At 45.8% G+C, this 13463-nt stretch overlaps 2 long non-coding RNA genes across 2 annotated transcripts in view; one reads left to right on the forward strand and one right to left on the reverse strand.

Moving 5' to 3' along the window:
• Window positions 1-13463, forward strand: part of LOC144799273 (uncharacterized) — a 64992-nt gene that overhangs the window by 49213 nt on the left and 2316 nt on the right. The window contains exon 2 of the long non-coding RNA XR_013603788.1: window positions 11982-12080. This is a non-coding gene — a long non-coding RNA (uncharacterized LOC144799273). The remainder of the gene's footprint in view (window positions 1-11981; window positions 12081-13463) is intronic.
• LOC144799331 (uncharacterized) overlaps window positions 1-13463 on the reverse strand; it is a 104235-nt gene that overhangs the window by 39625 nt on the left and 51147 nt on the right. The window lies entirely within an intron of this gene.

Raw genomic sequence — 13463 nt, forward strand, 5'->3', positions numbered from 1 at the left:
AAGCAAGGGGTACCTGTGCTTCTCTGCACACATGTCAAGGGGTACCTTTGCTTCTATACACAGATGCCAGGAAATGCCTGTGCTTCTGTGCACATATGCCATGGGGTACCTGTGCTTCTTCTGGGACAACATGCCTGGGGGGTATCTGTGCTTCTTTGCACACATGCCAGGGGGTACCTGTGCTCCTGTGCACACATGCCAGGGCTATCTGTGCTTCTTCGCGCACATACTGTGGGGTACCTGTACTTCTGTGCGCATATGCCAGGAGGTACCTGTGCTTCTATGCACACATGCCAGGAGGTACCTGTGCTTTTGTGTTCACATGCCAGGGGTACCTATCTCAGGGCATACCTGTGCATCTCTGCACACTTTCCCCGGAGTACGTGTGCTTCTGTGCACACTTTCCAGGGAGTACCTGTGCTTCTGTGCACACATGCCAGGGTATCCTGTGCTTCTGTGCACACATGCCAGGGGGTGCCTATGCTTTTTTGCACACATGGCAGGGGGTGCCTGTGCAGCAAACGAAGGATTGGCTTCTGCGTTGTGAGTGAGTGAGGGCACGCCTGGAGTGGGTTCCTCAGAACAGCCCTCACGTGGTGGCACATCCTAGAGAGACCGCGCAGTCTGTCCTCATCTGGGCACAATCTTTGGAGAAAGGTAGGGGGGCTAATTATTATATTTAATTCACAATGTTGTCACAGACAGTGTCGTCACAATAAGTAATGTTAAACCCTTATAATATTCCTCTCCTAGGGGCCTCATTTATGAGGCCTTGCGTCAGTTTTCCGCTTCCAATGTGTCACTTTTGTCTGATACTTCTCAAATAAGATCCAAACATGTCACCTCACTGGGCCACTCTTACATTAGGGGATGCTACTAGTGGGAAGGGGGAGTGGTGAGGAGAGGGGGGGGGGGTTTGAAAACGCCTGAGGCCAAGTTAGTCGCTAACAGTGTTTCTAAATGCAAGCTACTGCTGTGGTGGGGCACAGAGACACCTCTCAGACTCCATTTGCCTCGGGTAGCAGGAACGGAGTCCCCCATCTAAAAACAGTGGGTGTACTCCGTACTTGTGCCCTGGTCTTAATGATACCGGCTACTGAATCGTGTCACACCAAGCCCAGCAACCAGCTTGGCACAGGCAGCCTTCTTGTTGCAAGGCACTGATCTGGTAGGAAAAAATCAGTTTAGGAAATAGTTTGAAAGGGCAATTAAAAAGCAATTTGATGATATTTTACTTCGCATTTTTATAGGCTGGTGCTAATAATTACCATTACGACAGGGCCAGCTTTAGCGCTGATGGCGCCCGCTGCAACAATCTTTTTTTTGGCGCCCCAATGACTTTCTTCTCCACTGATTCCCTCAGTACCACCCTCCAACAGTGCCCTCTCATCTCTCTCCATAGCCCCTTTGTCGCATGCATTTAATTTGGCTATATAGTGCTACTCATACCAGTATAGGGTGTTAGAGCATTATACATTACACACACAGAGACAATGAATCGTATGTGTGAAAATCAGTGTATAGAAAATCTTACTAAGACAACGAGGATTACAAGGGGTAGGAATCACGTCATTCATACTAGTAGGCTGTGTATTTTAAGTGTTTGGTCTGCAGAACCACAAACTCAGGATTTAAAATATTTCACAGGGGTTGGGATTGGTTTTACTAATAAAAATTTATTTCTACCCAAACAACCCCTTTTACAACATTAGGACAATAAAAGACTGAGGTAAAGCATAACCTTCTAACCTATGCCTTACAGTTTGCATGCAGATCTGTGATGACAGTTCATAGGTCACTGCACTATAGTAGGATTGTAATTTATGAAATGAAAGTAACCAACTGAGCTATCCACATACAATGTAGTTATTTGATCTGCATGGTACACTTTCTTTGCAGCAGCAATATTAACCTTCTGCGCTACTTTATGATGAGATAGAGCTGTTACTTGCCAAAACTCCCATTGCTCTCTGGCAGGAACATTAATTACCAGAATTATCTTGATATCTTTTTGTTGCCTGGACACACAAGGAACAGCAGCAGGTACTTTTAAACCCATAAGTTATTTCTAAACACAGTGTGGCCTGTTGCTTGGCAGCCTTGTTTGGGTTCTGATTGATTTATTTTTCAGACCTTGTGAGGTGTAAAAGGTGTTTAGATTGCAATACTCCACCGTGGCATGTCACGTTCTACCACCTGACATGCCTCTGATACTTGCACCAGTGATGGCGAGCCATCGCTGTGGGTGATCTCTTGGGCCACAAGCCACTCAGTGTCACTCTCTTTAAGATGACCAAGACCCAAAGCTCTTTCTAAGTGTTTTTAAACCTACTGAGACTTTCAAAAAGAAAGAATTTAGCCCAAACCCCTCCTCACCCAGCACAGAGAGATCCACAGTACAGTATGTGCCAGTTAGGTAGGTGTGTTTCATAATGTATATCAATTAATGGATAAACGACCAAATGTAAGTAACCAAATATTGGAAAACCAATTTTAAGGAAAGACAATTTTAAAGAAATATAAGCAAATCAAAAATTATAGGAAACATTTTAAAGGAAAGATCATTTTAGTGAGGAGTTTTTGGGTTCAGGGATGTAGGTGAAGTTAATGTTTAGGGGTGATGAGAGGTTTTAGGGGCAGGAATAGGTGGAGTTCAGGCATAGAAAGGTTTCTTGGGGGTTCAGGAATGGGTGGAGTTTAGGGGTGGTGAGGGTTTTTATTTTTAGAGTTTAGGGATGAGTGGAATTTCGGAGTAGTGAGGTGATTTTAGGGTTCAGGGATGGGTGGAGTGTAATGGTGTTGAGGGGTTGTAAGGTTCATGGATAGGTAGAGTTTGGGGCTAGTGATTCTTTTTTAAGGTTTAGTGATGGGTAGAGGTTAAGGAAGGGTGATAAAGATTTTTTAGGGTTTAGGATTCAGTGGAGTTTAGAGTGATAAGAGGTTTTAAAGCATTCAGGGATGGGTGGAGTTAAGATGCAGATAATTGATTTTAGGGTTTAGGGAAGGGTAGAGTTTAAGGGTGGTGTGAAGTTCGTAGGAGTCATAGATGGGTGGTGAAGTTTTTAGGGTTCGGGGATGGGTGGAGGTTGGAGTGAAGAAGGATATAAAGGGGTGAGGTTTATGGGTAAAAATTGTTTTTTATACTTTAGGAATGGAGAAGTTTAAAGGTTGTGAGTGGGTATGCAGTTCAGGAATGGGTAGAGTGTAGGGGTAGAAAGGACTTTAATGGGTCAGGTGTTGAAAATGGCAATGTATATGTACATAAGCGGCGTTCATTTGTGTTCACTGTACCCCTTGTTGTAAGCAGAATGGATATCACTAAACACTGACTTTGTTATCCCGCCAGCATAGACCCATGCACACACGTACACGACAGCCATTTTAGACACCATGGCCTCTCTGCCCATCTGTTCCCGGCACCCCTCCCCGCGCGCACTGCTCATGCATCGGCCACAAGACCCTCTCCCTCTGCGTGACCCTACTCTAGAAGTAGCACTCCTGCTTGACTCACCCCCCCCATTTCCTCCCAAGAACACCCTTCCCCTCAGCTGACGAGCCCCCTCCAGCTGCACTTGGCCTTTTTGACCTGGTCCCAAGTCCTACGACCAAGCCTCGTGAATGTACACCCCCCCCCTTTTCCCTGCCCAGCATAACAAAACCGTGATACACCAGCCGAAGTGTCCGATCCTATCGCCTGCCCAACCTTTGATTTGATCATCCCCTCCTGCCCTCGTGTCCTGTAGGAATGTCCGGCTGAGAGATCACAATCTCTTGTTACATTCAGGAGGGGAGGATGACATCTGATCGACTGGTATGGGAATAGGCCTGAAGCTGGGATTCTAAGCATGTTTTTTCCTACTTCAAAGTGTCTTTATTGTAATAAGGAATGTTTGTGCATCATAAACATGTGTATAAAAGACGAAGCCTCAGAGAAACTTGTTAGAGCACATCCTGAAGACACTATGCGAGTGTCCGAAATGACAGGCTCTCCTCATGAGAAATAAACTCTGTTCTTGTTTCCCTGCTTCCAGCGCCCGTCTCTTTATTTGGTAATTGTTCAAGATGGGAACTAAGAGGCGTCCTGCGCCAGCAGCCTGGGCATCAGGTGTGTTATGGGCTGACTTTTCCACAATTGGCGTCCCAACGCGGGGTCCATCAGCGACATAAGGTCCGGTAAGAGAGGTCCAGACGATGGGGTGAACATCTAAACGATTGGAGTATACCTGCCTTGAGAGGGCCCTCGTCCGGCTACCGATTGAATGAACTTCACCGATTCCGAACGGACCTCTCTCAAGTGACCTACTGTCCTGACTGGAATCCCACAGGAATGCTGCGGTAAAAACATGGAGAAAGAGAACGATCGGGCGCTGGAAAAGGGAAGGCGAAGAATTGCCCACACGGTCCGGTCCGGGTAAGGTTAAGTAGGACGTCTTTACGTCCGATTGGTAGGATGGCTTTATCCATCTGATTGATTGATTGATTGTACTTGAAGTATTGGTTCTCTTTGAGACATTTTCTATTTGCAAACAGCGATGAATAGGAACGTTTCTCTCTCTTTGCAAATAGTTAAGGATAGGTAATGCAGACGTTTGTCCCCTATTGTAATCCGTCATGCCTATTTTTCTCCCCACTGATTGTTTGTTATCGATTTTTATCGATTATTGCTCTTTGAGATATTCCCTGTCTACAAACAGGGAAGAATAGAAATATTCTGCCCCCTTTGCAGATAGTGAAGGATAGGTAATGCAGATTTTTGTCCCCGTTGTAATCCGTCATGCCTGTTTTTCTCCCCACTGATTGATTGATTGTCTGGACATTTATTGTTCAAGGAATAGTTCTTTTGAGGTATTCTCTGTTGCAAAAAACGTAGAAAAGAAATATTCTGTCTAATCTTTGCAAGAAGTGAAGGGTAGGTAATGCGGACCTTTGTCCCCCGTTGTAATCTCTCGGGCCTATCTACTCCCCACTGATTGGTAAACTAGTTCCACCCGGACCATTTATGAGAGGTAGGTCATCTGGCTCGACCAGAGGGTACCCCTAATAAAAAGGACATATGCAACAATAACGAAGTAATCACCGTATCCTGTTAACAGAAACTTTAGCATGAAACACGCTAGAAAAAAAAAAAGGGGAAGAAGGAAATAAGAAAGCAAAATCAGTAGGCCACTGATGAGTTTTTGATTTCACTACAAATAGGAAAACGTTAGAAATAGCTGACGATAAAACACATGATTTCGCTAGAAAAAAGAAACGTTAAGAAATAAGTCCGTAATACGAAACATGAAAATGGTGAGAGAAGCCAAGCTTGACATCACGGCAGCCACAAGGCAACCAGGCTTCGCCACCCCTCACTGCTCCACACATGTCTGTCCCACCGCCTGCCACGCCCCAATAACGGTAACATGAGACAGATACTAGTCAACAGATACCTACCCCCATTCTGGAAACTCCCGAAGTGCAACAGGTTCGCGGCTACGCCCATCCGGAAGACGAGATCTTCGGCACGTGTAGGGCGGGTCCTGCTGCCAGCCGTCGGCCGGAGGTCGTCGAGTAAGGTGGGCCAAAAGAGGCGCCGAGGCCGACGGGATCCGGGCGTCCCCTCTTCTTTCTTCAATAATGGCTGCGACAACACGGAGGGGGATGTCTTGCTCATGCCACCGACCCCCCCCTCGCATCTCCTGGTCCAGCCACGGCTTGGTATGAGCTCCCCGTTCGGCCCTGAAGCGGCGCCTTGCAAGCCACCGGGGGGGGATGTCTTGCCTATGCCTCCGACCCGCCCCCCTCTCATCGCCTGGTCCGGCCATCATGAATATTAGCGCCGAGAAAAACGACGTGGGGTGCGCTGGGAGGGAGAGGCGGCGCGAACGAGCCTCTCCCACCTCCCCAGGTGGAGGCCCCCAGTGGCACCCCCAACGCTCCACTCACCCGACAAGGGTTCGCCCACTCGTAAAATGGCGGTCAACCCTGCTGGAGCGGGCCCGGCGTGGAGAGATGGCCCGGTTGCTTGTTGATTAAGAAATGAGTCCCACCATCATAAGTGTTCTCCTCGACTTTGAAGATTCTATAAGAGCCACGGGGGCCCCCGACCCCCGCAGACACCCCCGATGGGGAATGACTGCCATGATTGCCCGCGGAACGATGAAAATGTAGCCGCGAGACGTCGGCGCTCCCACGCTGACGCCAGCCTCAGTTTGAATGACTAAAATCCTGCAGACTACAGTTCGGACCAGTTCCGGTGAAAACCCAGTATGACCCGGTAGGAAAAAATTGTTGCCTCCCTCCCCCTTTGACTGATGGTTCATACTGCCGATCCTTTCTGTCGACCTTTTTAACGGAACTTTTGGACTGCCGAAAGAGGCTCTGGGCCAACCACGAGTTGGTGGAGATTTTGACTGTGCCTGGATCTGCCTGGCTGCCCCCAAAATGGCGCTGATACAAATGAAACTTTCAACTCCTTGTTGTACCCCGATTGCTCAGCCTTGGTGTCATGAAATATGTATGCAATTTTAAAAAAACACAATGAATTGATATGGGATGGGTACTGATTATGTGTTCGGACAATGAATTGAAGTGAGATGGGTACTGATTGAACATTCGGACAATGAATTGTTGTTAAGTTTTGGCGCATCATGATTATTGAAAGTTCGAATTTCAACACTTATGATACTCGCTCACACTGAAGTTTCGATATGATTTTATTGTACTTGTCGCACTTTTTATTATGAAATCAACGACCACCGACTCCATTAGGTTTTCCACTAATAAGTATCCCCACATGTACAGTTCTGGCCTGCCCACAGGGTTGTAGGCCCGTATTTATGCACCGACATTTTTTATTAAAGATTTTTGGAAAAAGCAAACTTAGTTGTCACGTGTAAATTGGTAAATTTCGAATAAATGCCGATATAACTAAATTACAGGTGAAATGGCCCAGCTCGATTAGTTAAGGGTTAAAAAGTATAGTACGCAGAAATATTGCAAATATGAACGGTCCAGGTTTTTGTTGTATGTGTTTTGCACTTTAGTACAGCCTAAAGCAACCGCTAAAGATCCTGGTATTTAGCCTATACGTTATATGCTACCTGTGTCAGGAAAGTTGTTTTAAAAATGCCCCTAAGTCGCCCCAAAGGAGTGCCACCTAACCCCCCCCCGGTACGAACGACAAACGACCCCGTACCACTGTAGGTTATCACTTTTCCTCAAAGGAGAGCACGAGCCCCCCCACGTTGCACCGACTGCCCTTTTGTTCTGACCCCCCCCCCGCGCACGATCCGTAATACCACACTTGGGCGACCTATGCTATCCACAGGCTTCCGATAATCATCTCTCCCACACCGAATGGTCCACCTGGGCTTAAACACCAAGTTGGCAGGGATTGCGTCCAGTGGAGATAGCCCGAGTATGTAGTAAGTAACAGCCTTCTCGAGTTTATGCGCGCTGATGTGTTTTTAAAATGCTGCCCCCGCCCCCCCCCCCTTCCTTTTTCCCTCTTTCTACAGGTCACATCGGAACGTCGATTTACTTAGCGCTTGGGAGGACAGCCTGAAGCGGAAACTACGAAATATGACTTCGCTTGGCACCCCGAATAATACAACCAGGAATGACGTGCACTAATGAATGAATTCCTACGTTTAACTAAATAGGGAAAGTTTAAGGAATATTCCGAGGTGAGGTTTACCCAAGTACCCTCCGCTTGGAGGACTAGGAGTATTGCCAGTGTTTAAAATCTACTACCTCCTTTCGCACCCTCATAGACATGAAAATCAAAGCTGCCCCATTGTTCTCACAACTGACACCCACTGTTGCCTCAAGCCTGGAAACATCCTAGCCCGACCAGGTTAGTTCTTGACCAATTGCCAAAGGCATATAAGTGTAGATAACTAAAAGCCACCGGTAAAGGCAGCCGACGATAAAAGAGAAGAAAAAGGTAAACAGAGCTTAGGATGCTAAGGATGCGCAGCATACAGGCAGAGATCATTTTGGCCAATAACTGTTCTATGTTTTGTCTTGGATTTTTGTACATAATACATGTACTGTCTCCCCCGCCTGAGTCTGAGTGCACGTAATGTATGGGTCTACGTCGTCCCTCTGCCTGTGTTTCCGTATTACTTGACCCTTGCTGTTCTGTGTTGTGTGCGCACTGAATGGCCCATTATTGTACACGTCTCTCTCTCCCTCTCCCTCTCCCTCTCCCTCCCTGTCATACGTGTACCGAATGGTTCGTTTAGAGTGCGGACTCTCTCTCTCTCTCTCTCTCTCTCTCTCTCTCTCTCTCTCTCTCTCTCTCTCTCTCTCTGAGGATCCCCCTGTTCCCTCCTTCCTTGTATGGTAACGTTGTGCCCCACCGGCACAAACCTAATTGGGTCTCTTCGAACACAAAGGTGTTCGGCAAAATTGACAGAAACTAAAACGATTGTAACTTGCCATATTACTACCTCTCCTTTCTGCAAAACGATAGAACCCGAGTTGGTAATGAAAGAAAGGACAGGTAAGACGACTGATGTCCCCTAATCTGGCCTTTTTTATAGGGGGGCTATAACGTCAATGGTCTTCTGTTTTTCAGTTCATTAGAAATGCAATCCCTAATGCCCAGATTGCCCCACCCCTCTGCACTTAAGTGCGGATGTCCAAAGCGTCCTCGCTTCTCCCGATTGACCCCAGCTCCCTGTCCAAAGCGTCCTCGCTTCTCCCGATTGACCCCAGCTCCATATCAGCTATCCCCTAAGCGTAATTGATGACCTTAATTAACCGTCGCTCCCCAAGAAAAGCATGTTTAACCTCTGCCCCCCTCTCATGATGATAACACCCCTGCTTGCAAGAGTTAGCCGACCCCGAAGGGAAATGTAAGATTGTCAGTAATTGGGCTAAAAAAGGGCGAGTCTCAACCTAAGGACTCGATTTCGAGTTTGATAAAAAAACACTGTCAATGGGAGTCCGATTTCTGTCCACGTACGTCACGAATGAACGCCAAATAGGCTTAGAATTCAATAGAAATGACCCTCCTACATACTCCATAAGTGATGACTTCTGACTGTGACTGATGAACATATCCCCCACCTACTTAGGATTGGGGACGGAATTGAGATGTATAAATGTCTTCTCCTGCCAGTTTTTCTAAAACTTGTTTTGTACCCATTCAAAGATACAATCACCGGAGGAGAGGAGCTGGACGTGACGCACAGCCTGGCCACAGATCATGAAGCACGTGTGACCTCGACCAAAGGTGGAATCACAGAGCAACGAGACGCGGGACGAGGCACCACTCTCAAACTCGGCAGATAAAGGAATGAAGGGCTGCCTTGAAGCCCTTGATTTGCTGACCCACTCGTGCCTGAAGTCCCCGTCCCTTTTGAGCCCGACTGATGGGCCTGCCTGCTCGTCATCCTTTGCTCCTTTGGTCCCTTGGTGTGCTCAAAGATCTGATCCCACTCCGCCCTCTCTTCCCTCGATTATTCAACAACATCACCCTTTTCGCATAACTTTTGACTCAGAAAAGAAGAGCAACATTTAGATAGAATAAGGTTTTGCCACGGAAAAAGAAAGACACGCAGGTGCCCAGCATGAGGCACCCCTAAGAAGATCAGTTAGGAAACAGGACTGTGATCTAACAGCAGAGGACTGATCGCACCCTGCAACGCGTAAGGATGAATCCGAGCTGGACCTATAGCTCCACCGCCGGTGCTCAACAGCGCCAACGAAAGAAGACGGACTCTGTTAAAAAGACACTGTGACAAAGACCCCCCCCTTCCTGAACTTTCTGCCCACCCCTTCACTAATTGCTTGTATCGAACTGAATTCCTCCCTCAACCATTTTGTGTTGCTTTCAAAAATGTTTCATCGGTCACTCATGTATTTAGTTTTCCAGAAGTCTCACATAGCACTGACAAGACCCGAAGGTATCAGAGCATTTTTACTGTATGTTGATGTCACCGGAGAGAAAGTCTGAACTTGATTCTATAATGTTTCGGAACATTTTTCTTGATTGACCCCGACTAAGTATTATGCCGATCTCTAGACTTGTATGAATAACCCAACAAATGTAAAATCATATGTACCGCATTCCGCCTATCGTATCGACTGTATAGAACTGAACTAGCTTATGTAAAAAAGCGGCGACTGTTGAAAATGGCAATGTATATGTACATAAGCGGCGTTCATTTGTGTTCACTGTACCCCTTGTTGTAAGCAGAATGGATATCACTAAACACTGACTGTGTTATCCCGCCAGCATAGACCCATGCACACACGTACACGACAGCCATTTTAGACACCATGGCCTCTCTGCCCATCTGTTCCCGGCACCCCTCCCCGCGCGCACTGCTCATGCATCGGCCACAAGACCCTCTCCCTCTGCGTGACCCTACTCTAGAAGTAGCACTCCTGCTTGACTCACCCCCCCATTTCCTCCCAAGAACACCCTTCCCCTCAGCTGACGAGCCCCCTCCAGCTGCACTTGGCCTTTTTGACCTGGTCCCAAGTCCTACGACCAAGCCTCGTGAATGTACACCCCCCCCCTTTTCCCTGCCCAGCATAACAAAACCGTGATACACCAGCCGAAGTGTCCGATCCTATCGCCTGCCCAACCTTTGATTTGATCATCCCCTCCTGCCCTCGTGTCCTGTAGGAATGTCCGGCTAAGAGATCACAATCTCTTGTTACATTCAGGAGGGGAGGATGACATCTGATCGACTGATATGGGAATAGGCCTGAAGCTGGGATTCCAAGCATGTTTTTTCCTACTTCAAAGTGTCTTTATTGTAATAAGGAATGTTTGTGCATCATAAACATGTGTATAAAAGACGAAGCCTCAGAGAAACTTGTTAGAGCACCTCCTGAAGACACTATGCGAGTGTCCGAAATGACAGGCTCTCCTCATGAGAAATAAACTCTGTTCTTGTTTCCCTGCTTCCAGCGCCCGTCTCTTTATTTGGTAATTGTTCAAGATGGGAACTAAGAGGCGTCCTGCGCCAGCAGCCTGGGCATCAGGTGTGTTATGGGCTGACTTTTCCACACAGGTGTGAGAACAGGATAGGTGTGGTGAGCAGTGTTTAGGAGCAATGGATGGGAGGTGTTTAGGGGTGTTGATGGGTTAGCAAATTAAAAGTATCCAAAGTAATAGTATGACAATGGAAAACATATGAATCTCATAAGTGCCCTGAAGTAAAGCACTGAAATAAATACTTCCAACAAATCTGTTTCTGAAAGTAAGACCTGTTACTATTGCATTTACACCTTAAAACGTAAGCATGCAAATGCCAATTTCGAACAAAAAGACATTCTATGAATTGGTTTCTATGAAATAGTAAATGCCATTCACTCTGAACATTTCCATTACAGGTTCAGGTGAAATGGTTTCTCAGTAATGGTATGCCATGAAATTGTTTTTCTATGAAATCACATACAACATTCTGTCAAGCTAAAGTAGCTCATACTAGTGCAAAATCACAACGTAGACTGGAACTCAGGAAGTGATGTTAGACCACGATGCATCTATTTATTCATTCTTGGCTGCTGCGGTGTGACTGGTATAGATTATGCACCAGAGTGATCATTTTGCATTGGTAATGTGATGCCAAATGACATGCCTTGTGTTATGCACCTCCATATTTAATTGCTCCAAAAGGTTCCACTATTGCCCTTCCTGCACTGTCTTGTGTCTTGTATCTTGTATGCCGTGCAATAATTTGCTGGTGCTTAGTTGGGAATATTGTGAGAACCATAGTATACACATCAAGTTCCGGACAAGCAGGCAGAAATATCTCTGCTCGCTAGAAGGGGCTATGTGGTGTCCCTCATCTGAGAGGGGTACGTTGTGACCATTTCTTGGGCCCCCAATGCTCCCCTGAGTCTTCGCTACATACTGTCTAGTCTCATTGCGCTCTTCATCCTATGATCGTGCTCATGGCTTCGTTTGCTTGAAGATGGCGTCTTTGTTCTTATTCTGTTGACCACCTCAGCCTCCCTTTCTTCTTTTTGACTAGGTCTTTGAACATGTGTGTCCTGTGTTTGGGAGAAGTGTCATGCAGAGTGTCCAAGCTGAACCGGCATCACAAGTCAAAGCGGGGCTAGTGGGGAAAGAGGTAAGGACATGGACTCAGAAGAAGGGATGCGGTCCATTCAAAGAGCATTGGCTCATATGTACTGAGGCATTGATACATCAGACCCATTGTGTGTAAGACATGGGCGCAAAACGTCAGCGTTCACCAATTCACTGTACGTTCAGGGTAATCATTTCAGCCCAGTCTTTAATTTCATAAATTGGGAAAGTAATTATATAAACAATCATTCGATCCTTGCAAAATAATCCCGCCTTTTATCTGGAGAATAGATTAACTATTATTGCAAAATAATCCCTCCTTTTATCTGAAGACTAGATTAACTATTATTCTAATTCGTTTTCTAAAATATTTGTGGACTAGTGTTTCTTGACACAAGGCCATGATTTTGTAACCATTTCTTCTCATCTCTTTTTCTTTTAATTAGCATTTTTGAAATTATGGGGTTTAAAGTATCAATAAGAGAATTATAAAACTTCAAAAATCATTGTATAGTAATTAAAGCTGGTCCAAAATATTCAGCCGAAAATTCACCCTCACCCCTTAGCGTGCACAGTCCAAAGTAATACTGTCAGCTACACACGCTCACTGCCCACAGAGAAAACGGCACAGTGTGTGCACAATCTAATTCAATACTAATACAGGCAGGGGCATCCACCCAGAAGAATACAAGCAGTCCAAGGGAACAAAGTCCAGGGGTACCCTGACCTCTTAAGATATCAAACGTTCAGAGGTCAGATGCAAGAGAGGTGGCACGAGAGAATGCAAATAGTAGAGTGAAGGGGGAAAATTGAGATATCTTTTAATGTTTTATACTCGTTCAATTTCTTTGCTGAAAGATATTTTTTTCTCGCCATACATTTTATTGGGTTTTTGCCATCGATATGACTCTTAAAGGTCAGGTGGCGTACATACACAGTTTACTGCAGGATACATTGTGTAGCTTAAATTTTAACCAAGGACGAAACGTGTAGGCTGTAGCTGTGGAATATTGTATAGAACATGCGACAGTTGTTTATGAAAATGCAATGAACAGCGATATTTTGGATGCCATCACCAAATGAAACATTACAGAATTGACTAAAAAGAAGAATACAAGCCTGCTTTTGAACATGTTTTCATTCTTTTTTTGATCATAGATTAATGGCATAAATTGTTGCTTGAATTATTTCTCAACAGTAGATGATCCTTGGTTAAAATTTATGTTGATTGTGTAGTGGCTTCTACGGTGGGCTGCTCCAGGTTGAGCGTCAGTGGAAAGCTAAATAGAGTGTAAAGTACTGTATGGAATATCCCACTGTGCACACAATTTAAGTACCCTCACCGTGTTTTTTTTTTAATATACGTTGTGTAGCTATACACTCAGAAAACAAAACCACATAAAACATGAAAAAGATAAATCAATGC

Source organism: Lissotriton helveticus, chromosome 1_1 (assembly GCF_964261635.1).
Source record: "Lissotriton helveticus chromosome 1_1, aLisHel1.1, whole genome shotgun sequence".
Classification (NCBI taxonomy): domain Eukaryota; kingdom Metazoa; phylum Chordata; class Amphibia; order Caudata; family Salamandridae; genus Lissotriton; species Lissotriton helveticus.